Below are 24,796 nucleotides of genomic sequence, written 5' to 3'. Positions count from 1 at the left end.
CAGAATTTCTCTCTCCTTTTCTGTATCCCCTTGTCAACTCCTACCCTGAAATGTAAGTATTTTCTAAAGTTCTGTCCTTACCTCTCATCTTTCTCTGTATTTTATGTGTATTTCTCTTCTCACTCATTCCCACATCTTTACACCACTTCTTTGGAGATCACCCCAAATCCGTTTGAATTCCTGATCTGTTCATCCAGCTTTCTTTTGTTTTTCTATACCTGGAACAATGCTTAGCTCTAATACATTCTCGGTCCCAAACTCAACGTCTTGCCCTGCTGCACTTCTATTCCTTGGTGTTTCAATATCTGTAATGTAAAAACCTTCCATTATCCTATCACCAAGGCTCAAAATCTTAGTGTTATCTTGGTGTGATGATTTTTAAAATTAACATGAGAGTGTTAATACATAACCTTTCTGCCATAACATAAACCTCTCTACCACCCACCCATAAAGAAAATACTGTCTTTGATAGCTTTGCTACATCTGCCCTTTAAGGAGAGTTCTGCCCTTTCCAGGATGGCCCCTAGGCTTCATGATTCAAAATGAGGAGACTGGATAAACGGAAACAGGACTGCAGAGGCAGAAGGAAAGGAAGAGGGAAACAAAAGCCTCATAGGCTGAAATTGTTGAGTTTCCAGGCAGGAGAAACGGAGAGTGAGGGGTTAAGATAATGAGAAGTTCCAGAGCTAATAAGATGTAAGAATTACTGAAAAGAAAATGAAGTTGAATGGTTCCTAAGGCTTATGAATTGCATGCTTTTTAATGGTCTTGGAGAATGGCAGGCAAAATATTGAACTACTTTTAACATAGTTTTGGTTACTAGAAGGCTTTTTCAGTGTATTATTGCTCAGATACTGGACGTTACATCTAGGTTACACAAGACACCTCCCTCTCACTCATTTGCCATATCTAAACAGTTGTTAATCCCTGTGATTTTTTTTTCCCTTCCAGCCCTATCACTCTGTACTGCCTGTACAAAACCATACATACCAGCTACACCTCCTCAGCTCTCAAACTTTCTTTTCTTTGGACATTGGCCCATTCTGTTTCCTATACCCAGAATCACTGCCCATTTCCATTGTTTTAAGCACTTTCTATGCTTCAATGCCAGCTCAGATTCTACCTTCTTGAGGAGACCTTTCCTGTTGATGCTTTACACATTCTACATTCCTTCCTGCCCCTGCACATGCAATTTTCCGAAACAACAATAATAATGATTACACCAATCACTAACATTATATTGGGCTCATTATGCCCAGACACTGTTCTAAGTACTTTGCACATATTATTTAATTCTTACAACAACCTTTTGAGGTAATACTGTGAGAACTAAAATAGGGTAAGTTCCCCAAGGTTACAACAGCTATAACTGTCACAGATAAGGTTTGAATCCAAGTCCCAAAGCCTGCATTATTTCTATAGTGTACTTGTACTTTAATACCCCAATACATGCCTGATATATCCTTGTCATTTCTCTATATCTAAAGTTTTCATTCATTCCTGCTTTACATTGTGCATCTCCCCCCATTCAACACTATCAAATAAATGCTTATGCTTCGTTGTCATCAGATTTACATAGTCACTTAATAGTTTCCACTGGTATCCAAATAGAAGACAGCAGCATGTGAATGATCAGGATTTTGACTTACAGAGATCCACTTTAGGTTGAAGTCTTCAGGGGCACTTAATCTAAGAGCAGGGAGCATGTGTTTATAAATCTTACCTTTGAGTTTTATCTTCTTCCTCATAATGTCTTTGAGGTGTCAGCTGCAAAGCAAACCACAGAATGGCCATACTTGAGTGAGGTGAAGATTTAATGCTGCTACTCTAGTTCAAGTGGCTATACGTAGAACTACAGTTGCGTTTTGCCAGTCATTGTGAAGTACATGCACAGTGATTTAATGCAGTTTGGTTTATATTCAGATGCAGTTCTGTTCTAACATCTTGGAGTGAGGAATTGGGTAACTATTAAAGCAAAAGGCTATTCACTCGATTGGGAGTAGTTTTCAGATGAACAGAACTGTAGTTTTAGTTGAGAAATGCATAAAACAGTTATTTTTAATTCTGTAAAATACATAAAGAACTTTTAGGAAAAAAGCATACTTTATATTTTAAAGACAATTCTGGCCAAGATGGAGGATTGGTTTACTTTCCCACCTGAACAACCAAAAAAATTGACAAAATATCTGAAACAAAAGTTTGAAAAGCACTGGACATTAGGCAAAGAAGAAGAGTGAACCCTGAGAGATGTGAGACAAATGAAGTCAGTACTACAGTGATCCCAGCTAACTGCATTAAGAGAGTTTCCAGCCCATAACACAGAGGGGGAACCCAGGCAGAGACAGGAAACTTAATTTGTTGAGAATACAAAGTTGACGGTCTGAGGAAACCAAGGCTGCTAGGGCAGAGTTCCTACAAACTTTGTTCTTGGGACAGAGTACAAGAAAGAAGAGAACTGTGCAGAGACAGGAAGTTCTGGAGCTTTATAGAGGATTCCCTCTTGAGTATTCACCTGAGGACTGATTAGCACATACATATAAGGAAAATATCTGAGGCCAGAGAAAGAACCATCCAAAAATATTAGAGGTAACTGACTGGCACCCACACCAGGCTAGGAATAATGTCTGTTCCCACCAGCCAGACTTGAAAATCTCAAGCTTAATCAGGGAAAGGGGATGGGTAGAATAGACAGAAGGGTATTGCCTTGGTAGTAGGGACTAATTAGTCCTAGACTGAGCTCTGCTTCAGTCCTGCCTAACGAATCTTAAAAAACAAGACCAAAAGGATCAAACAGTTTCTAAGTGATTTAACCAAACCCTCGAATAAATCTCTAGAATATTTATAGGAATATAAAATAGCCAGCACTCAACAAAATAATTTTCAATGCCTGAATCCAATAAAAAATTATTAGGGATGCAAAAATGCAGGAAAATACAATTCATAATGAAGAGATAAAACAATCAATTGAAACTGATACAGAACAGATACAGATATTAAATTTAGCAGAGAAGGACATTAAGATAGTTATAACAGTATAAAATGTTTCAAAAATTAAGTAGAGACATGGAAGATATATTTCTTTAAAAATACTATTTTTTTCTTTCTAATTAGATGATAAGAAAAATCATGTTTTTAAAATAGACTTTCTAGAGGGATGAGCAATGTGTTATGTTTCCACTAAATATTTTGGCATTATGTTAATAGACTTCTTGTTTATTATCTTTTTGCTTTACAGTCAGTCAATTTGGTGTGGATTATTTTACTGTGGTAAAACATGTATCATGTAAAATTTATCATCTTAACCATTTCCAAGTGTATATAGCTCAGGAGTGTTAAATATATTCACACTATATGCAGTCAATCTCCAGAACTTTTTCATCACGCAAAACTAAAACACTATACCCAATAAACAACTCCCATTTCTCCCTCCCCACCCCCAAGTTCCTGACAACTACTGTTCTACTTTATGTTTCTGTGACTTTGACCACTCAAGATACCTCATATAAGTGGAATCATACAGTAGTTATCTTTTTGTGACTTATTTTACTTAACATAATGTCCTCAAAGTTCATCCATGTTGTAGCATGTATCAGAATTTCCTTCCTTTTTAAGGCTGAATAATATTCCATTGTGTAGTATATATATATGCATACTATGTTTTGTTTATGCACTCATCCATCAATGGAATTTGGGTTTCTTCTGCCTCTTCACTATTCTGAATAGTGCCTCTATGAACATGCATATGCAGATGGCTCTTTGAGATCCTGCTTTCAATTATTTTAGATGTGGTATTCTGCATCATACTGTAATTATTTTTAATTTTTTGAGGAACAGTCTTACTGTTTTCCATAGTGGGTGCACCATTTTACATCCCCCCAACAGTGCACAAAAGGTCCAGTTTTTCCACATCTTCACCAACGCATTACTTTCCACTGTTTCTTTTTGTATAGTACCTTTCCTAATGGATGTAAGGTAATGTCTCATTGTGCCTTTTATTTGCATATCTCTAATGATCAATGATGCTGCGCATTTTTTCATAGTTTCTTCATAGTTTATTTTTTCATAATTTCAAATTTTTATGTCATCTCTGGAGAAATGCATATTCAAGTCCTTTGACCATTTTTTTTATTGAGTTATTTGGTTTTCTTTCGATTACCAAAGGCACATATATCTCAAAAATAAAAAGATCCAAATCACATTTGTAGACATTAAAACAGCAATGTGTAATGTGAAAAAAATACACTAGATGAGTAATGGAAGATTAGACATGGGAACAAAAGATTAGTGACATTGAAGAAATAACAATAAACTATCCAAAATGAAACAAAAAGAAAACTTGGTAATTACAAAAACAATAATAACAAAGCATCAGTGATCACTCAGACAATTTTGAGCAGCCTAAAATACATGTAATTGGAGTCCTCTAAGGAAAGGAGGGAAGGCCAAAAATATGTTTGATAAATAATGACAAAAAAATTACAAACATTATGAAAACCCATAGAGAAATTCAATGAACTCTAAGCACAAGGCACATGAAAACCTAAACTAAGGCGCAGAGAAATGATGGGTTGACAGCAGATTTCTTTTTTAAAATCATATAAATGAGGAGACAATGGAGCAACATCATTAAAATAGTCAAAGAAAAAAACCTAGAATTTTATATCTGATGAAAATATCTTTCTAAAGCAAAAGTCTAAAGAATCCATCACTGGCAGACACACCAAGAATTATTAAAGGAAGTTCTTCAGACAGAGGAAAAATAACAGATGGAAATATGTATCTACAAAATGTAATAAAGAAAGCTGGAAATGGTGACCACATGGTTAAATATACAAATTTTCTTATTATTTATGTCTCTTTGAAAATGAGTTGAATGTCCAAACAAAAATACTAACACTTTAGTATGGGTTTATAACTTATGTAAAAGTAAAATGTATGGCAAAAATAGTACAATGGTCAGGGAGGAATAAATGAAAGTATACTATTATAAGGATCTTATAATATTCATGGAGTGGAATAATATCACTTGAAGGTAGACTATGACATACTAGAGATATATACTATAAACCCTAAACCAAACACTAAAACTAAAGAGTTATAGGTAATGAGCCAAAAAAGAAGACAAAATAGAATCATTAACATTTATTTAATCCAAAAGGAGGCAGAAAAAGGGTAAAGGGCACAAAGAGCAAGACAGTAGATTTAAACATAGCCATACAAATAGCTGCATTAAATGTAAGTGGTCCAAATATCTCATTAAGATTCAGAGATCATCAGATTGGATTTTTAAAAAAGCAAGACCCAACTATATGCTGTCTATAAGAAATGCACTCCAATTCTAAAGATACAAATAGGTTAAAAGTAAAGGATAGGAAAAGATATGACATACTAACACTTAACAAAAGAAACCTGGAGTGACTATGTTCATTTAAGAGAGGATAGATTTCAGAGAAAAGACTTACCAGGGATAAAGGTGTCAAGTAACCAAAAGAACATAACAATCCTAAGCATTTATGCACCTAATAACAGAGCTTCAAAATATATGAAGCAAAAACTGATAGAACTGCAAGGAGAAATGAACAAATCCACAATTATTATTTGGCATTTTAGTATACTTTTCTCAACAATTCAAGTATTAAAAAAATCAAGATGTAGAATAGTTAACACTATCAATCAACTTGTTCTAAATGATACTTATATAACATTCTACTCCAAAACAGCAGAATCCACAATCTTGTCATATGCACATAGAACATTCACCAAGATAAATCATACACTTAGCCACAAACCAGTCTAAATAAATTTAAGAGACTACAAGTCTTACAAAATATGTTCTCTGACCACAGTAGAACTAAGATATAAATAAAACCAAAAGATCTCTGGAAAATCCCCAAGCATTTAGAGATTAAATGACAACTTCTAAATAATCCATGAATCAAAGAAGAAATCAAAAGGAATATTAAAAATATTTTTAACTGAAAGAAAATGAAAACGCATCTCAAAATCTGTAGGATACCACTAAAACAATATATGGGGGAAAACTTATAGTACTGTCTATATTAGAAAAGAAGAAATGTTAAGTCAATGAGTTGAATCATTGATGGACCTCAGCTCCCACCTTAAGAAACTATAAAAAGCAGAGCAAATTAAATCTAAAATAGAAGAAATGAAATAATAAAAGTTATAACAAATAGATAAAATAAAAAATGAAATAAATCAAGAAAATTAATGAAACCCAAAGTTGGTCCTTTGAAAAGATCAATAAAATTAATATAGTTCTACCTACACTGATCAGGAAAAAGAAAAGATAAAAATTACTAATATAAAGAATGAGAGACATGACATCACTATAGATTCTACACATATTAAAAGGATAATGAGAGAATATTATGAAAAATCAATGCCAAGAAATCTAATAATTTATATGAAATGGACAAGTTCTTTGAAAGATATGAACTACCAGAGTTCACTCAACTAGAAATAGATGACCCAAATAGCCCTTTATCTATTAGGGAAATTGGATTCATAATTAAAAACTTTTCCAAAAGAAAACTCCAGACCCAGGTAGCCTCACTGGTGAATTCTACCAAACATTTAAGGAAGAAGTACACCAATTCTATTCTAACTTCCAGAAAATTGAAAAACTATAAACACTTCTAACTCATTCTATGACGCCAGCATTATACCCTGATAGCAAAATCAGATAGTCCTTACAAGAAAACTACAGACCAACATCCTTTATAAACAGAGGTGCTGTGGATATAGTGAAGGTTCCTATGGCCAGGATTCTTACCTGGCCCTGGCCGGCTACCTTGCTACACACATGTGGCCAATTATGTTGTTACTGACTTTATATAAAGAGCTCTACCCAATGCTCTGGGCAACACAGTGGCATGGCTGCCAACTGCAGGAGAGCAGAGATTGGAGTGGTGGCAGTGCCGAGGACAGAGACTGAGATGGCTGCAGAGGTAGAGATGCCCAGAGGCAGAGACCAGCTTGCTGCATGCAGACTTGCTCTGAGTGGACAGGATCCTAGTGATTGACCTGCCACCATGGGAATAAAGTTAGGTATAAACCCTTTCACACCAAGAATGTTCCACTGTCAATTTTCAGTCTCACTGAATCCATAGTGAACTTGCCCAGGGCTGAAACCCATTGGCAACACAGTGCAATGACTCTAAATAGAATTTTATTAAAATGAATCCAACAATATATAGAGGATATATCATGACCAAGTGAGGTTTACCCCAGGAATGCAAGATTGGTTTAACATTCAGAAATCAATGTAATTAGCCATACTAATAAACTAAGAGAGAAAAGCCATGTAATTATCTCAACAAATGCAGAGAAATAATTTGACAAAATCCAACATCTATTCTGACTTTTTTTAATGTCAGCAAACTAGGAATAGTCAAGAACATCCTCAACTTGATTTTAGAAAAATCTGCATTAAGTAGTAGTACATTAATCTAATAAATAAAGGCACATCATATTTAATGATGAACGACTGAATGCTTTCTTCCTATAATCAGGAATATGATAAGAATATATACTCTTATCACACCTATTCAACATTGCACTGAGGATCTAGCCACAGCAATAAGAAAAGAAAACAAAAGCATCCAGATTGGAAAGGAAGAAGTAAAACTGTCTTTACTCACAGATGACATGATCAGCTACGTAGAAAATACAGAATCTACAAAAGCTACTGTAACTAAAATAGGAGTTTAGTGAGGTAGTATGATACAAGATCAATATGCAAAAATTAGTGGTATTTCTACGTCCTGGCAATAAGTGACCTGATATTGAAATTAAATAAACAACACCATTAACAAGAATATCAAGAGATATAAAATACTTCAGCATAAATCTGAAAATATATAAAAGAACTGTACACTGCAAACTATCAAGCAATGTTGAGAGAAATTAGAGATCTAAATAAATAAAGAGATATACCATGTTCATGACTTGGAAGCACATATTAAAATGTCAGTTCTCCCCAAATTGTAGATTAACCGCAATCTCAACAAAAATACCAGAAAGTTTTTTTGTGGAATTTGGAAAGTTGCTTCTAAAATTCAAATGAAATGCAAAAGACCTAGAATTGTCAAAACAGCTTTGAAAAGGAACAAAAAACTAGTACTAGGACTAACATTATTTGATTATAAAGCTGCAGTAATTAAGAAAATGTATTTGAGAAAACACAGACGATTAGATCAAAGGAACAGAAAGAGTCCAGAAATACATCCACACATTTATGGTAACCTGATTTTCAACAAAGGCAGAAAGCAATTCAGTAGATTGTCTTTTCAACATACAATGATGAAAAAAATCAGATATCTATATAAAAAATTAACTATAGATTTACATGTAAGACCTAAAACTATAAAATTTTGAGAAGAAAACGTAAGAGAAAATCTTTGTGACCCTGGGTTAGGTAAAGATTTCTTAGACACAACCCCAGAAGCACATTCTATTAAACAGGTAAGTTGGACTTCATTAAAATTTAAAACTTCAATGTACAAGAATCACCTGGGAATCTTGTGTAACTATAGCTTCTGATTCAGTAGGTTTGTGAGGATTGCGGCTTGAGATCTGCATTTCTAATAAGCTCGAGATGATACTGATTCTTTGGATCCCAGAAATTGTAATAAAGACCATTCTTAGAAATATTCTACTTCCTAAAAAGCAAAGTGCACTTGGCTGTGTAAGTTCTTCTTTCAGAGAGAATCCATTGAGTGTTAATATGAAATCTTCTGCTACAGTACCTATACAGTTTTGGAAGGAAACTAAATCCCTTCCCTCTCCAGTGAAAAAGGACTCTGTTCTGGAATGTTCTCTTAGCTGCCCTAGATTTTGACATTCCTTTAGAGCTGAGCCTAGAGGTTCCCAAAATGGAGCTTTTAGATTCACCAATGGAGCTTTTTAAAAATACTGATGACTGGGCCCTACCCCAGAGACTGTTTTGATGAGTCTGGTGTGGAGCCTCAGTATCAGTATTTTTAAAGCCCTTCTGATGATCTTACTGTGAACCAGAGCTTAGAATCATGGGTTAGTTAGCCTTACGTATAACCAGACTGCCTCCTCCCTCTCTAATATCCACTGGACAAATATTGATAAGCCATTCTCTATTTCCCAGACCCTGAGCTAATGTGCTGGGGAATACAAAGATGAGTAAGCCACGGTCCCAGCCCTTAGAAAGCTCAATCTACACACAATTTTCATACCTATTACTGCTATAACAGAGGTGTTTCATTCAGTTAATAGATATTTGTTGAGAATTTACAAGTTTTAGGCACTAGGAGTGTTAACGAGCAAGACAGACACCATCCTATCTTCATGGAGCTCATGCCCAATGGGAATCTCAAGTCACAAGGGACACAGAAAAAGGGGCCCCTAATCCAAATTGAGAATGAAGAAAAGACCCTCAGGTCCTGAAGTTTCCCTTGAATCTTTAATCCTCATATCATCCAGGCCCAGGAAGAAGAAAGAGTCCTCCAGCAGGAAGAACAGTGTTGGCAGGGACATATAGGTATGAAACAGAATGACACTTTCAGAGAACTGGCAGTACCATAGTTGAGGGGGTTTCCCATAGCCCAACCCCAGGCATTTGTCTGACAGCTTCTGCCCCCCTCCACCCTTATGCTTAAGGCAGTCTTTGCCCCTTCCACTTAAAAGCACTATTCAGGTTTCAGTCAGACATGCAGCCCATTCTATCAACCCAAAACTCCATAGTTATGATACCATGTATGAGGGAGTCTCAGGCAGAGAATCCTCCTCTCTTCAGACCCCAAGACCACTTTCCCAGACACACCCAGTCCCACTGTTCTAGTACCACCAGGTGGAGCCCTTTCATTCAGTTCTCTTGCCATTGCCAGACACACCCATTTTCGGTCACCGGCTGATTTCCTTTACCCTGAATTTCCTCCTCACAAACCCCAGGACTGGAACTACAATCATCTTTAATCTGAGGAAGAGGATCACAGGAAGCATGTTCAATACACAAACCAGTTGTGTAGTTCAGTTTGCTCCTTTTCCTTAATTCGAGCAGCACAGGGTTCATTGTTAGCTCTCTCCTTGCCACATCAGCTTCTGCTGAAGCCCATTGTGCTCCTACCTAAAAGATTTCCCCAGCTCCACCCACCATGAGTTAGATGTTTCCCACCCCTTGGTGAAGATAGCTTTCCACCCAAACAATGTGTGCTCAAAGAATTGTTCCTGGATAATTTGACATCTGGGCACAGAAAAGGGTAAAATTCTTTTTAATTAAGGTATCATTGATATACAATCTTATGAAGGTTTCACATGAACAACATTGTGGTTTCAATGTTCACCCATATTATCAAGTCCACCCCCACCCCCCACCGACCCTATTGTAGTCACACTCCATCAACGTAGTAAGATGCTACACAGTCATTACTGACTTCTCTGTGCTATACTGCCTTCCCGGTGACCTACCAATATTTGTGATTGCTAAATATAGTGCCCCTTAATCCCTTTCTCCCTCTGTCCGCACCCACCCTCTCCAACCCCTTCTGTTTGGTAACTGCTAGTCCCTTCTTGGAGTCTGTGAGTCTGCTGCTGTTTTGTTCCTTCAGTTTTGTGGTTTTGCTTTGTTGTTATACTCCACAAATGAGGGAAATCATTTGTTACTTGTCTTTCTCCACCTGGCTAATTTCACTGAGAATAATTACCTCTAGCTCCATCCATGTTGTTGCAAATAGTAGGATTTGTTTTCTTTTTATGGCTGAATAATATTCTATTGTGTATATGTACCACATCTTCTTTATCCATTCATCTATTGATGTACACTTAGGTTGCTTCCATATCTTGGCTATTGTAATAGTGCTACAATAAACATAGGAGTGCATATGTCTTTTTGATCAGAGATCTTGTTTTCTTTGGATAAATTCCTAGGAGTGGAATTTCTGGGTCAAATGGTATTTTTAGTTTTAGTTTTTTGAGGAATCTCCATGTTGCTTTTCACAGTGGTTGGACTAATTTACATTCCCACCAACAGTGTAGGATGATTCCCCTTTCTCTGCATCCTCACCAGCATTTGTTGTTTCTTATCTTTTGGATGTTGGCCATCCTAACTGAGGAGAGGGTAAATTTTTAGGGAAAAAAATCAAGATCCAATTTGCTAATCCCTATTCATACTGCCTAAAAGAACCAGAAGAGATGTTTCCTTGCAGAAGAGTCATATAGGCTCCTGACAGGAAGCAAGCTGATGATTCCCTCATGGAATAACCTCTATAATCCGTTTTAATCATCACAAATATTGTGGCAGTTGCATGCCCTAACCATTTCCTGTGACTTCCTTGGACCTCTCCTTTTTTCCAATTGTGCTTAACACCCAGGCTAAAAATAGGACCCAGCAGAAAGGTAGGGAGGAATTGTTACCAGCTTTCCTGAGCACAGGAACCATGCATAAGTCACCTTGTATCCTGCACAGTACCTAGCCCAGTGCCTTATCTAGTCTAGGCAGATTACTTTGTAACAAACAGGAATATAGTAAAAAATGTGATGGATTCCAGCCTATTTGAAGATTGGAAGCTACAGCAGTACAAGGCCAATTCCAGGGTTTACCCTAAAGTCCACAGACACATTGGCTACTTCCCATTTATTTCCACTTCCTATGTATGGTTGAGAAGGTGATTCGGTTGCTCTCTCAGACATTTATTGAGTACATGCTGCCTACTGGTGCTGTGACCCTGGGACTGGATGAGAATCTTCCTAGTGCCAAGCAGACATAAGGACTTACCCTCCTAATGACATCAGCAGCACTTCTGACAAGCTCTTCCTTGGCATGCATGCCCACTCACTTTTGTGGTGGTCTACACTACCACTGCCCTTCAGTTAAAGAATAAAGAGATCATCCATTTTTTGCTACTGCTTCTATTGTGATGTGGAGTCTAATTCCTCTTTCCTTGAATCTGGCTTGCCTGAGTGACTTGCTTGACAAGTAAAATGTGAGGGAAGTGATGTCCTAGAACTTTCAAGACTAGATCGTAAGATCTACTTCCTAAAAAGCAACTTCCTAAAAAGCTTCCTAAAAAGCTACTTGTTGCTTCTACCCAGACCTCTTGGAACAATTGCTCTGGAGCAAGCCAGCCCCCACATAAGAAATCAGATTACCGGGAGACTGACCTATTAGGAAGCTGTTGGAGTTGCCATGGAGAAAGAAATGACTTACCAGCCCAGCTTCACATGAGTGAAGAAACCTTTAGATGGCTCTAGGCCTTAGCTGCCATCTAATAGTAACCAAATGAAGGACCCCCACATGAGAACCACCAACTGAGCTAATCAACCCCCAGAACCATGAGAGATACGAAGAAGTTGTTTGTTCTTAGAAACAACCTTAAAAACAAACAAATGTGGTTAGGGGGGAAGCTAGGTGAAGGGTACACAGGAAGTCTCTGTACTATTTTGCCACTGATTATGAGTCCTAAATTATTATTTTTTAAATTATTAAAAAATAAAACACTAGCACACCTGATCTAGAGAAGATCCATTTTGAAAGAACTAAAGACAACTGGAGATTTGTGTTGAGCCATGTCCCAGATGCTGACAATACCAGCATGGGCTGCAGCCGGCAGGTGTGTGGAACTGTGTCCTCAGCACATCTACTGGCTTTAAAAGTCCAGGGGAAAGCTCTGGCCCACTCCCCCTGCAATGCCAGCGACTCAACCTCAATCCTAATGTTCCACGCATCACGCTTGGGTCTCCTACGTGGGAAACACCCAGCTCTTCCTTTTGTCCAGTGAAGAAAGAGACTGACTGCATTCGCTCTTCATTTTTCAAAGATTGACATACAATATTAACAGGCATGAAACGTCACTCAGCCAAGAGAGATTTTCTCTGCTAGTGTTTTTTTTTAATACCTCTTTTCTTTGACTCAAAAAAAAAATTTCCCATACAAACAAGTGAAATCATGTCCTCATTCTGCCATGCTTTAGAGATCTCTACCCCTCTCTAGCTCTTCAGGGAGACTGTGCTCCTCATAGACATCCCTGGAGAGCAGACACCAGCCCCACACCCCAGACACAGCTTCCTCCATGGATGATGTCTGAGGAAAGCAGACCTCCTACCTCTGGTGCTTTGCAGACTCCTGGTTCATGACAGGTGGAAACAGCCACTTTGAGTTGGGAGCAAGGGTGATATAAGAGGAAAGATGAAGATTTGACAAGGTCAGTAGAGCAATCCACAAATAGCTATTGGAGCATCTAATTTTTCTCAACTCTGAACCAGGCACTATTGGAGTATAGAAACATGAGATAAAGACAAACGACTGTGGTGGAAAAGCTTTGGACTTCAAGGACCTGGGCTGACATCCCAATTTTGCCATTCGCAGTATGGCCTTGGTATGGCTTTTCATTCTTTCTGAAAGGACATGAAAATTCACCTACCAACCTCAGGGGCTTTGAAAATCACAAGCAAGTGCAGTACTTTGTTAACCACCAGGCCAATGCAGGCTATTATTATCACATACCATTGTGTACTAGGAGGTCAGAGAAGGAAGAGGGGACTGGGCAGGAGCTGTCAGGGAGGACTTGATGGAGGACCTTGGTCTAAAGTGGACCTTGGAGGAAGGAAAAGACTGGGAAAGGCAGAAAAGGCATTCCTCCCAGGGGGAACTGAGGGAGGGATTTGTATCCTGTGGGGGAAGGATGGAAGTAAGGAAGCTTGACTTAAACTGTGAAAGGGGTTTTGATTGAGGAACCATATGGAAAATAAGGTTAGGGAGATAAGGGAGCCTCTGATTATGAAGGATCTAGAAAAACAAAGAGATAGGAGAGTGAAAGATACTGGGTCGAAGATGCTCACCAACTTCTTACCTGCCTGCATCACAGAATATATCCAATACTCCTCTTTTCTGAAATATTTACTGGTTCATACTGCAAAAGCACCATTGAGAACTACACTGGACAGTGGAAATTATCACGGTAATAATATAATCAAGCAGTTACATTGGTGGATGCTATAGGTAGGGAGGAGGCACTTTGAAATGTATTCTTTATGCTCTCAGAACAAAATGATGTTTATTCAGTTGGATGTCTTCTGAAAGGTGCCACAAAGCATCTCCCTAATTAGCAAACACTAGAAACCAGAACCCTGTACCTCTCTTTTCTTTCACATACTGATCTACCCCCACCAAACCAGCACGCTGAGAAGAAAAGGCAGCATGTGCCCCTGCACAGCCCTTTACCAAAATTCAATCTGGCCAGAATCCCACAGCTCCAGTCTGTTATGTTCCTTGACCAGGGACATCTTGCAACTCTTTGTAGATGGGGGTCTTTCAAGTAATAAATCCCCTTACAGAGTAAAGCCCATGAATCATGAAAGGATCTCTCTGTTTTTGGTACAGTTGATTCTAATGTTTCTTTGGCATCTTAATGTTTTGGGGGAGCTCCTTTTTTTAACCTAAACCTCCTCATGGAATGGGAATAGTGGAAGAGTCTGGCTGAATGCTAAGAAATGCAGAGCATGTCAAATGTAAGAGTAAATTCAGCCATATTGTGGCTAAAGACTATGGGAAAAGAATCACACAAGAACCTCAAAAGCTGCTGTCTCTCCTGATTCTTGTAGGAATAATCCAACAATTGTTTGTAAAATTATGGCTATTTTCTCTGGTCAAATCATTGCTTGTAAACCAACTACAGAGCCAAAACAAGTAAAATGCCTTAAAAATTAGAAAAACAAATTTGAAGTCTGAGTTATGTCTTGTTCTCTCTATATTCCTGCTACCTAGCACAATAAATGCTTGTTGAGTGAATAAATGAATACATTGGAGTAAAATCTAATGGTAATAGTAAATAATGTGTTGTGAAAGTAAGAAAAGGTGATAATGAACTTCTGGATCCAACACAAATGAAATGTGAATGATTAGTGAAGAAATCCTGTGTGCCCAGTATGATTGTAATCATGAGATCCCTGGGAACAAACACATATTTTCTCACCACAATCCAAAAATAACTATGCTAACTTCTTAACTTAGAAAGCAAAGTAGAGCAATAATTCCTATCCTGGGGGTGCTTACAAGTTAATGGAGAAGACAACACACAACTTAATTCAACAGAAATATTTGAAAGCAATTATATACAGACTGGAGTGGGAAAGATGGTATGTTGGAAATTGTGCTGGTGATCCAGAGACTAGGTGGGGTTACTCAAGAAACAAGGAATTCCCTATCATCAACTACTATTTATTGAGACAGATTCTCCCTGATTGGGGGAGAAGATGAAGTTAAGACTGAAAATGAGGTTGAGATGGAAAAAAAGTTGAAGATGAAGTGAAAATGAAGACCCATACGAGGGTGGAGGCTGAGGAGAAGGAAGAAGAGGCGAGCTGAGGGTGAGGGGTCTCGGAGGCAAGCTGAGGGTGAGGGGTCTTGGAGCTTGGTCATCTCTTCATTCTGGCATGTTCTTATAGAAGGGGTCAGCAAATGGACGTTCTTTCAGTACTTTCAGCCTTTGGACTCCTGATTTCCTCTTCTGTAAAATGGAAGAAGAAGAAGTAGTTCTCCCACATAATTACAACCCCACATCTTCTATCACCTTGCATGTGATAATATATATAAAGCACCTCTCACAATGCCTGGCACATAGTAGGTACTTATAAATCCTTTCCTGATAACTACAGGATTTCTATTCTGTCCTTTTCTCCTTAATTGCCCAAGGCTGCTGGTCCTTGTTCCAACTCTGCTGCTGATTCACCATATGATGCTGCTGATTCACCATATGATCCTCTTTGAGCCTGGGCTTTTCATCAGTACAATACAGGTAATAATACCCAAAACACCTCCCAAGCTGGTTATGAGGAGAGTGCCTGTGAAAGTACCATCAAGTGCATTAAGTGCCCAGCAAATCTAAGGTATTGTTAGGATTAGGTAGATCCTGTATCTATCACTCCCCAAAAGTGTATGTCCATCGCCCAGAGGCTGGGTGAGGCTGGAGAAAGACTGGGTAACTTCTGTGAACTGATCATTGCACAGACTCCCTGGGATGGTCTCACCAGCTCTGTGGTGCTTCTGTGGGGAGATTTGCACACCAAGTGTTTTTAACTGAGCCCTTTAAATATTAAATTGCAATTATGATTTGAGGTTAGCAGAGCACAGGGAATCAAGTGGTCCACAAGTATTTATCAGAGAGTATAACCACAGAGACCATTGTACCTGTTTATACTATTGTAAAAATGAACATAACCTCCCAATTCCAGGCCTTTGGAAGAGATTCCAAGTTGATAGAAAAGACAAGGCCACAAACCATAAGCATACACTCAACACATACACACAGACATCCATATTCAGAGACACAAAACGGGCTAGGCTTATTTGCAGATAGATAAACTGTTTCAAGACCCCAGGAAAATAATCTGTCAAATAGCCACAGTGGGTAGGGGCGTTAGACTATGATAGACCTAGAATTAAATTTCTGTCTCATAACTCCAAGCATGCTGAGAACAAATAATGGAATTGATTTTTCCATGGGATAGTTAAGGATTTGTTTTTTATTTTCATTTTTTAATAGTACAGAGGTCTTTTTATTTTTTAACACACAATTATGCCATAATTTCACAGGAAATGGGTTCAGGGAGCTCAGTCTCCTTTCTGTTGGTTCTCACGAGATGTACTTCTTGGGCCTGAGCAGGCCACTGCTTCAGTTGAACCCAAGTTCCTTTCTCTTTGGCCTCCATTTTTTTTGTCTGATTTTTTTCCTTCACCCATTTCAGGAAGCTATCTTGGCTCTTAGAGTGCTTAATATGCTCACTACATACATTAATTCTCTTGGCAAGAACCATGCCCTTAACATTCTTATTTGCAAAAACGCCAGCTGCTTGCCAAGTATCACTGTGGGCTCTTCCAGCTTTGCCATGGTAGCATTTGGGGGGCATTCCTTTTGGAAGAGTGCCCATCCCCCTGATATTGATAATGTCACCTTTCTTGCAAATTGCATGTATGTGGCCAAGGAACAATTCTATACTTTCTCAAGTCCTAGAGAACATATAATGGATGCCTCTCTTGTCTCCCTTTATGTTGGTCATTTGGGCAAATTACTGGAAGATGGTTGCTCCAGCCAATTAAAAAAAAAAAGAGCAGATAGTTAAGTTTTTAACTAAGCTCATATGGTGAAAATCATATATAATAAAAACGATGCTGGAGAATTCCTTAAATCAGCTGTAAAGTGGATGTACCCATACATACATGCCTTTCTAAAGATACCTCCCTAAGTCAGCCTAGCCAGCTGACTTCAAACACCAGGCTCACACTCAGTGCAGCAAGATGCTCACATCATCACAGACTCATGGCAGATGATACTGGACAAGTCAAGAGCAGACTCACCTCTCCAGTCTCACTTCCTCTGTGGGTAGAATTGCCAATACTAGTAAGTCTTTTCAGTTTAAGTCCTATCTCTGGCAGATCCCATCTGCCTCTCTGTAGAGAGGCTAGCCTGTTTCAAAAGTCTCATTTTCAAAAAATTACTGTATCATTATATAATCTACAAACACTAAAACACATCCATCTTAAGTATACAGTTAACTGACCTTGACAAACATATCCACCCATTTGACAACCACCATGTTAAAAACATTACCATCACCCCAAAAAGTTTTGTTGTCCCTCTTTGTAGTTAATTCCCAACCCTGATACTAGGTGACTAATTCATACACTTTTCCTTTCTACAGTTTTCTAGAATTTCATAAAATAGAATTTCCCTTTTCTAGAATTTCATATAAATGGAATCGTACGTACAGTAGGCAGTCTGTGAAAACGACCCATTTAAACAAGGGTGTAACTCATAAAAGTATAATAATTGCAGTTGGTGGTGAAGCCTGTGACTGTAATTTAAAGGGAAAAAAGAATATAGTATGGCAATAAAGGAGGGAAGTTACTCTAAAAATACAGGACAAATTGTTCAGTCCTTTAAGACAAGAGAATCAATTGATAATCAATCTCAGGGAACCTCAATAACATCACTTCAGTAGAAGGATGGTTTGGAATGGATCACTGTGGAAGATGAAGGCAGATAAAATCCCATTAAGAAGGATCTGGAGAGAGAAAAGAGGGAAGAAGTAGAATAAGCCGGAAAATCAGCGTCACACCTAATTTTCAGTCCTGGTTTTGTATTTAACAAACTGCATGACCTCACAATTCATGTGCCTGCTCTGGTCCTGATTCCCTATGTATATATAATAAAGGCACTGGACTTCAGACATGATTTCTGAGAGGCTGCATTATTAGTCATAAATTTCATGAAGGCAGGGACTTTGTCTGTTCCTGCTGTGACCCTGGCACCTAGCAAAATGCTAGCATTTGTTGAATGAATAAATAACCTAAGGTCTCTTCTGGCTCTAACAGCCTATCACTTTTGGGAGAATCACCTGATATAGTAGTGTTGGTCCCTCAACCCTGCCAGACCTCAGTGACAACTGGGCCCCAGTCTTGGCCCAAACTACCCCTTTACTATGCTACAACCCATGTACATGAGGAAGCTGAAAGTTAATCTTGACCACCCATTAAAAGCCATTGAGACAAACACTTCCCATTTACTCCAAAAGAGAAATAGCCACCAGCCTCCCAGGAAAGCCAAGTGTGGAGAACAAATGGGAAATGATCTGACCCTGTCATTTGTGACAGTAAAATTCATGATATACAGGTCTTCTAATGGGGTACACTTAGTGGACAAATGAGGCTGAAAGGTCAGGTGTGTGACCTTCTAGAGTCAAGACGGTTATAAGCATAGTTTTCCTTGGTTTAACAGCTTTCATTCTGAAAGTTTCGCAGGCTCTGTCACATGGCAAAAGGCCTTACCCCTAGGTTTGTAAACTCAAATGCTTTCAGGGGCTGGATAAGTACTGAGTGAAGTGTATGGGAATACACCAGCATAGAATGTGAGAACTGGACAGGACATGCTCAAAATGAAAAAAAACATATATATATATATATATATATATATATATATATATATATATATATATATATATAAAATTCAGATTTTTAAATGCTTTGGTGGCAAAAATATTGCTTCCAGAATTAGGCTCCTGGACTGTCAATTTGCAATCCAGGTATTACTTCATGGCTGTATTAATGACAACAGCAGCCTCTCAATGGCAGCCCTTTGAAAACCTTTGAGCACACAGTAGGAATTTAATAAATACTTTTTGAGTTACTAGATTGTAGTGGTGGACCAAGATTTTACTGGGCTGAAAAATCTGGTGGAACGAGTCCCTTTTATCATCTTCTCTCTGCCTTGCTTTCCGGTAGAGTTCCTGCTCCAGTGGCTGGCTACCCATTCATTTACATACTCTCAGCCTGGCCGCCTGGAAGCAAACTGGACTGCAGTGGTTCAGAATACCCCAGTTCTCACTTGTCATGTCTCTCTGTCTCTCTGTCTCTCTCTCCTTTTCTCCCCCTCCCTCCTCAGCATCATCTCTTCTCAGAGCAAAAGTTGGGTCATTTTATTAGCCATTCTTCCATCTATTTCATGATTTTGATGTTGGCATCCCAGCTTTCTCTTCTTTAACCTTCAAGTTCATGCTTCTCTTTCTATTATAAAAATTACCCAGTAAACATTTTCACACAAAGATATTGGCTTAATATGTTACTCTTCTAAGAATGTTTAGTTTTTGGGGGGGTTTTTTGTTTGTTTTATTTTGGTATCATTAATATACAATTACATGAGCAATATTATGGTTACTAGACTCCCCCCATTATCAAGTCCCTACCACATACCCCATTACAGTCACTGTCCATCAGCGTAGTAAGATGCTATAGAATCATTACTTGTCTTCTCTGTGTTGTACTGCCTTCCCCGAAGAATGTTTAGTTTTAATGGAGTATAAGGCAATATTGAATGCAAAGGAATATAACCAGGGAAAGAAAAAACTGATATTTGTCCATTTGACCTAGGTAACCCTCGTTCACCTTGTCAGTGGAATAAAGACAATAAAGAGCCAGGTAAACCTGCTATGAAGTAAGAAGAGCAAAGCTGAATCAGCAAAAAGTTTAGTAGCTATTTGCTTAGGCTTACATTCCAGTTTTGCTTCTTACTAGAAAATCTTGGGCAAAGTAGTTAACCTGTCTATGCCTCAGTTTCCACATCCCTAACATGGAGATAATAATAATACCTACCTCAGAGGTTGCTTTAACAACTAAAAGAGTTAATGCATCTCAAGTCCAAGAAGAGAGCTTGGCACATACTAAGAATTCAGTGAGTGTTAGCTATTACTGTCTGCACATAGGGGGAAGTACCCACATTACAGAGTTGGAGAATTAGAAGGGGGCCTGAATTAAGGCACCTAACATAGTACTTAGCACCTAGTAAAGGCTCAGTGAATTCCTATGGTTATTAGGTTGTAATAGGCTGAATTATGGCCCTCAAAAATATCCAGGTCCTAACCTCTGAAACCCATGAATGTTACCTTATATGGTAAAAGAGACTTTGCAGGATCTTGAAATGGGGAAATTATGCTGTATTATTCAGGGGGCTCTTAAATGCAATCACAAGTGCCTATAAGAGGGAGACAGAAAGTAAAACAAATTTTTAAAAAAACCCAATTCAAAAATGAGGAAGGGACTTGAACAGACATTTCCCAAAGAAGATATTCAAACAGTCAATAAGCACATTGCTCAAAAGCATTGATAATTAGGAAAATGCAAATCAAAACCACTTTTTCCATTAGCAAAATGCAAAAAACCGCTCCAGTGAGGTACAACCTCATTCACGCCCATTAGGTAGCTGATATCAAAACAACAGAAAATAGCAAGTGTTGGCAAGGATGTGGAGGAACTGGAACTTTTGTGCACACTTGGTGGGAATGTAAAATGGTACAGTTGCTATGGGAAATAGTGTGACAGTTTTTTCTCAAAAAAACAAAATTGGAATTAACAGATAATCCAGCAATTATTATTCCATTAATAGGATTACATTTAAGACCCTCCTGAATAATCCAGCTATTATTCCATTAATAATAATCCTTTTAAAGTCTTTTTCAGCCTTAAAAAGGAAGGAAATTCTGACATGTGCTACAGCATGGATGAACCTTGAGGACATCATGCCAGTAATATAAGTGAAATAAACCAGTCATAAAAAGATAAACACTGTGTGATTCCACTTACAAGAGACAGAGTAGCCAAAATCATAGAAACAGAAAGAAGAACGGTGGTTGCCAGGGCCAAAAGGGAGCAGAGAGTGGAGAGTCATTCTGTAAGGGATATAGAGTTTCAGTTTTACAAGATGAAAAGGGATATGGATGGATGGTGGCAATGGTTGCACAATCTTATAAATGTATTTAATACTACTGAACTGCACACTTAAAAACAGCTAAGATAATAAATTATCTTATGTGTAGTTTACCAAAAAAAAAAAGAGAAAGAGGCAGAGGGAAATTAAACCACAGAAGCAGGGTGAAGCAGATGCAGAGAAGGAAGATGCTCTGCTGCTGGCTTCGAAGACAGAGGAAGGGGCTGCGAGCCAAGAAATGCCCGCAACCCCCGCAGCGGGAAGAGGCAGGGAACGGGCTCTCCCCTGGGGCCTCCAGAAGGAACCAGCCCTACCGGAATCTTGATTTTAGCCCTGTAAGCTTCCGCTGGGACTGCTGGCTTCCAGAAATTTGAGAGAATACATTGCTGTTGCTTAAAGCCACTAAGTTGGTAGTTGATTACAGCAGCCATGGGAAACTGAAAGAGTGCTGGTTTTATCCTGAGTCGTCTTTATGGCCCTGCAGGATCTTCAGGGGAACAAGAATCTTTAGAGATAAACAGAGATATTAATGCTCTTTAAGGGAAACACATTTTCACATGTCTCTTGACCATTGGGGGAATCCAGTTTCTTTGGCCCTGAATTTGGAAGGAGGGGAAGGAGTTGAAACTCCCAATCTATCTGCAGCACTGTGAGAATCAACAGCTGAAATTATCATTTTTGCAGTTTTTTAAAAAACAGTAGTTTGTTCTTTCTTTTCTAAATGCATCAGCGGGCCGGTGGAGAAGGTCTGTAAAGCAACAGCTAAGATTAGCTTCCAGCCTCTGCATCTAGACCTTGAATGGCTGTCAGCTCTGCAGGGAACAGCAGTGAACCCTCACGCAAATGGCCTATAAAAAAGGCCTTGTCAGAGGCACCTTGACCTGCCAGGGCTTCTCTGGTACTCGGATTCCCAGTGGCCCTCCCAGGGTTATGCTCCCTTGCATGATGTATTTCCCTTGCCTTTTTTAGAGCTGCATTATGCTTGCTGCAGGAAACAGCCTCTTCCTTCTCATAAACACAGCCTTGGGTTCCTGACCAAGCACCCTGCCACTCCACAGCTCCTTGTCCATCCATCACACTTTCCTGTCACCGTGGCTGCAATTGTGGAGAACTGGTCCAATTCCAGAGGTGAACCCAGGGTGGGGAGTAGGAAGGGAAAAGCCCTGGGAGCAGCTGCAGGTCACACACACCCCAGTTCCAGTCTGCTGATGAGTTCCCTGGAAGCTGACTGGCCTGCACAGTGAATAAGCCTTTCCGATGACCCAGCGGGTGTGATGGAAAAATCTTGATAAGGTCACCACCAGAGGCAGGCTGGGCGTCTCCACCCCCTCAGCTGAGTGTGCAGTACCCAAGGACAGGGCAGATCAGAAATCCATGAAGAGACTGGGAAGATGAAGTGAAAAGCCATGGCTCCTTATAAGCAAGATGGAAATGACCGCAGGTGGGATTGAAGGGTCAACATGGCCCACCCCTAAATGTATGCTCCACTGGGTCTAGTGGTGCAACTGGAATTCCCACCAATGGCTTCAAAAGAGCTAACACTTACTGAGTGCTTCCTATATGCCAGGCACATTCTCGGGCCTCTCCTAATTTCTACATCATCCTATCAAATAGGTACCACTATTGCCTTATTTTACAGATGAGGCAACTGAGGTACAGAAATGTTAAGTAAGTTGCCAAAGGTCACAGAGCTGGTAAGTGGTGAAACTGAGATTCAAACCCAGGTAGGAGCCCTGTGTCCATACTTTGCACCATCATGCTATCCTGCTGCCTTTCACGAGTTCAATATTGAAGTCAGGATGGATTTATCTCTGGGATTGGACCAGTTCTCCATAACCACAGCCAAGGGCACCTACTAGAGTGCTAAAACTGTTCTATATCAGGATATAGATACACAGACATATACTACATAAAAATTCATGAAGCTGTAACACAAGATTTGTGCACTTTCTTATATATGCATGTTATACCTTAATTATACACGCACACATTTTCTCTCTCTCTCTCTTATTATTACTGGAACCTTCTGTACACAACCTGTGTAGAACATAGGTGATACTGGAGGGCAAAGAGCCTTGTTTTATAACCTGTTGCCAATATTTATTTAGGAAGAAGGTAGTTTAAATGAGCAACAGCAGCAGATATGAATGCAATGTGTATTTGCAAGAGAATGGGAGCTGGGGCTTGGAGCTGCAGGGAGAGAGGAGGGGGTGTCCCGTGACTTTGCCCTGGTGTGAGCCAGTGACCCCTTATGTATGGGAGCATGAGGTGATGGAGTGATATATGCTTATTTTATCCATATATCACCCCATTCATAATCCTGCAACCTGATTTTCCCCTATTCAGTTCAGTGACACACCCCCAGCTGTCATCACATCCAATGGCCTTTTCTCAGTTCTCATCCTCCTTGACTGTCCTGTAGCTTTTGGTCTGTTGATAAGCTCTGCCTTCTTTGGTGGGACCCTTCATCAGACTCTGATGACACTATACCATCCTCCTCTCATTCTCTTCTCTGATGCTGCTTCTGGGTGTCCTCCATTTGTTCTTGGTTTTCTCCTTCCTTGTCCTGATGACCCTATATATGACCTCATCCTTGGCTCTCTCCGCTCTCTCTGTCTCTATCCATCTCCTACCATGTCCTTTACCTACTACTGTCTCTATTTCAACCATTCCTAACTCTACAGCCTTACGGATTCCTTTTCTGAGCTGTAATCCTGAATCTCCAAATAACCACTCAGTACCTCTATCTAGATATTTTCCAAAGACAGTATGTCAAAGTCAATGGGTACTGTCATCCTTTCTCTAAAATCAGCTCCAAGTCCAAAATCTTCCTTTTATCCAAGCTCAAGCCTTGGCATCCTCCCCAATGCCTCCTTCTCATTCCCAGTGTCCAGCAAATTTCCAAATCCTTTCTGTTCTTTTTGCAAAATCTCCCCCAACTGTTTCCTCCCTCAAGGCAGACCCTCGTGTGCTCCCACTCCGGGTAGAGCAGAAAGACTGGTCTTTGGAAAAGAAGTTCTTTCCCAAAATATCTTCCTCCAAAGCCCAGAATCCCACACCACCCACTCATCATTGTGTGGGAAGCATCGCTCCCTTCTGCAGTCTTCTTTTAAGATGCAAAACTGTTACAAGGAAGAATATTTGGTTTTGAAGTAAGAAGATGAGTTAGAATCCCTTTTATATTCATTAGCCTGTGGCTTATATTAGCCGTGGACCCTTGGTTTTCTGGCCTGTAAACTTCATGGACCCTTGGTTTTCTGGCCTGTAAAATAAGGATATTAATATCTTCCCACCTACCTTACAACTAATGTTGCTTTAAAGAGAAAGATTTTAAGACTCGTGTGCTCTTTAGTAGTATTTGTTGTTTTTTTAAGTTCCCAGCATTTCTGTGTGAATGTTTTTGTTGGGTCCCTAGAAAAAGGACAACAGTGCTGGTTACCTCAGGGCAAGGAGCTTGCCTAATTCTACTATTTTGCTTCAGGGAAGCCCTGTAATTCTACCATGTAGATGTAGATGTAGATGTAGATATAGATATAGATATAGATATAGATATC

The 24,796-nt window shown here is 39.1% G+C and overlaps 1 long non-coding RNA gene and 1 pseudogene across 2 annotated transcripts in view; one reads left to right on the top strand and one right to left on the bottom strand.

The window, feature by feature from the left end:
• The window catches only part of LOC108410287 (uncharacterized), a 62,366-nt gene that overhangs the window by 33,071 nt on the left and 4,499 nt on the right, over positions 1-24,796 (top strand). Inside the window, exon 3 of one of the 2 annotated variants that reach the window (XR_012133081.1) lies at positions 15,680-15,782. The exons of the other annotated variant lie outside the window; for it this stretch is intronic. This is a non-coding gene — a long non-coding RNA (uncharacterized lncRNA). The remainder of the gene's footprint in view (positions 1-15,679; positions 15,783-24,796) is intronic. 2 annotated transcript variants of the gene reach the window in all.
• Positions 16,561-17,043, bottom strand: LOC118974152 (large ribosomal subunit protein eL21-like; annotated as a pseudogene).

Source organism: Manis javanica, chromosome 7 (genome assembly GCF_040802235.1).
Source record: "Manis javanica isolate MJ-LG chromosome 7, MJ_LKY, whole genome shotgun sequence".
NCBI classification, from domain to species: Eukaryota; Metazoa; Chordata; class Mammalia; order Pholidota; family Manidae; genus Manis; species Manis javanica.
Note: the sequence above shows the minus strand (reverse complement) of the source record. Positions and strands in the feature narration are given on the sequence as shown.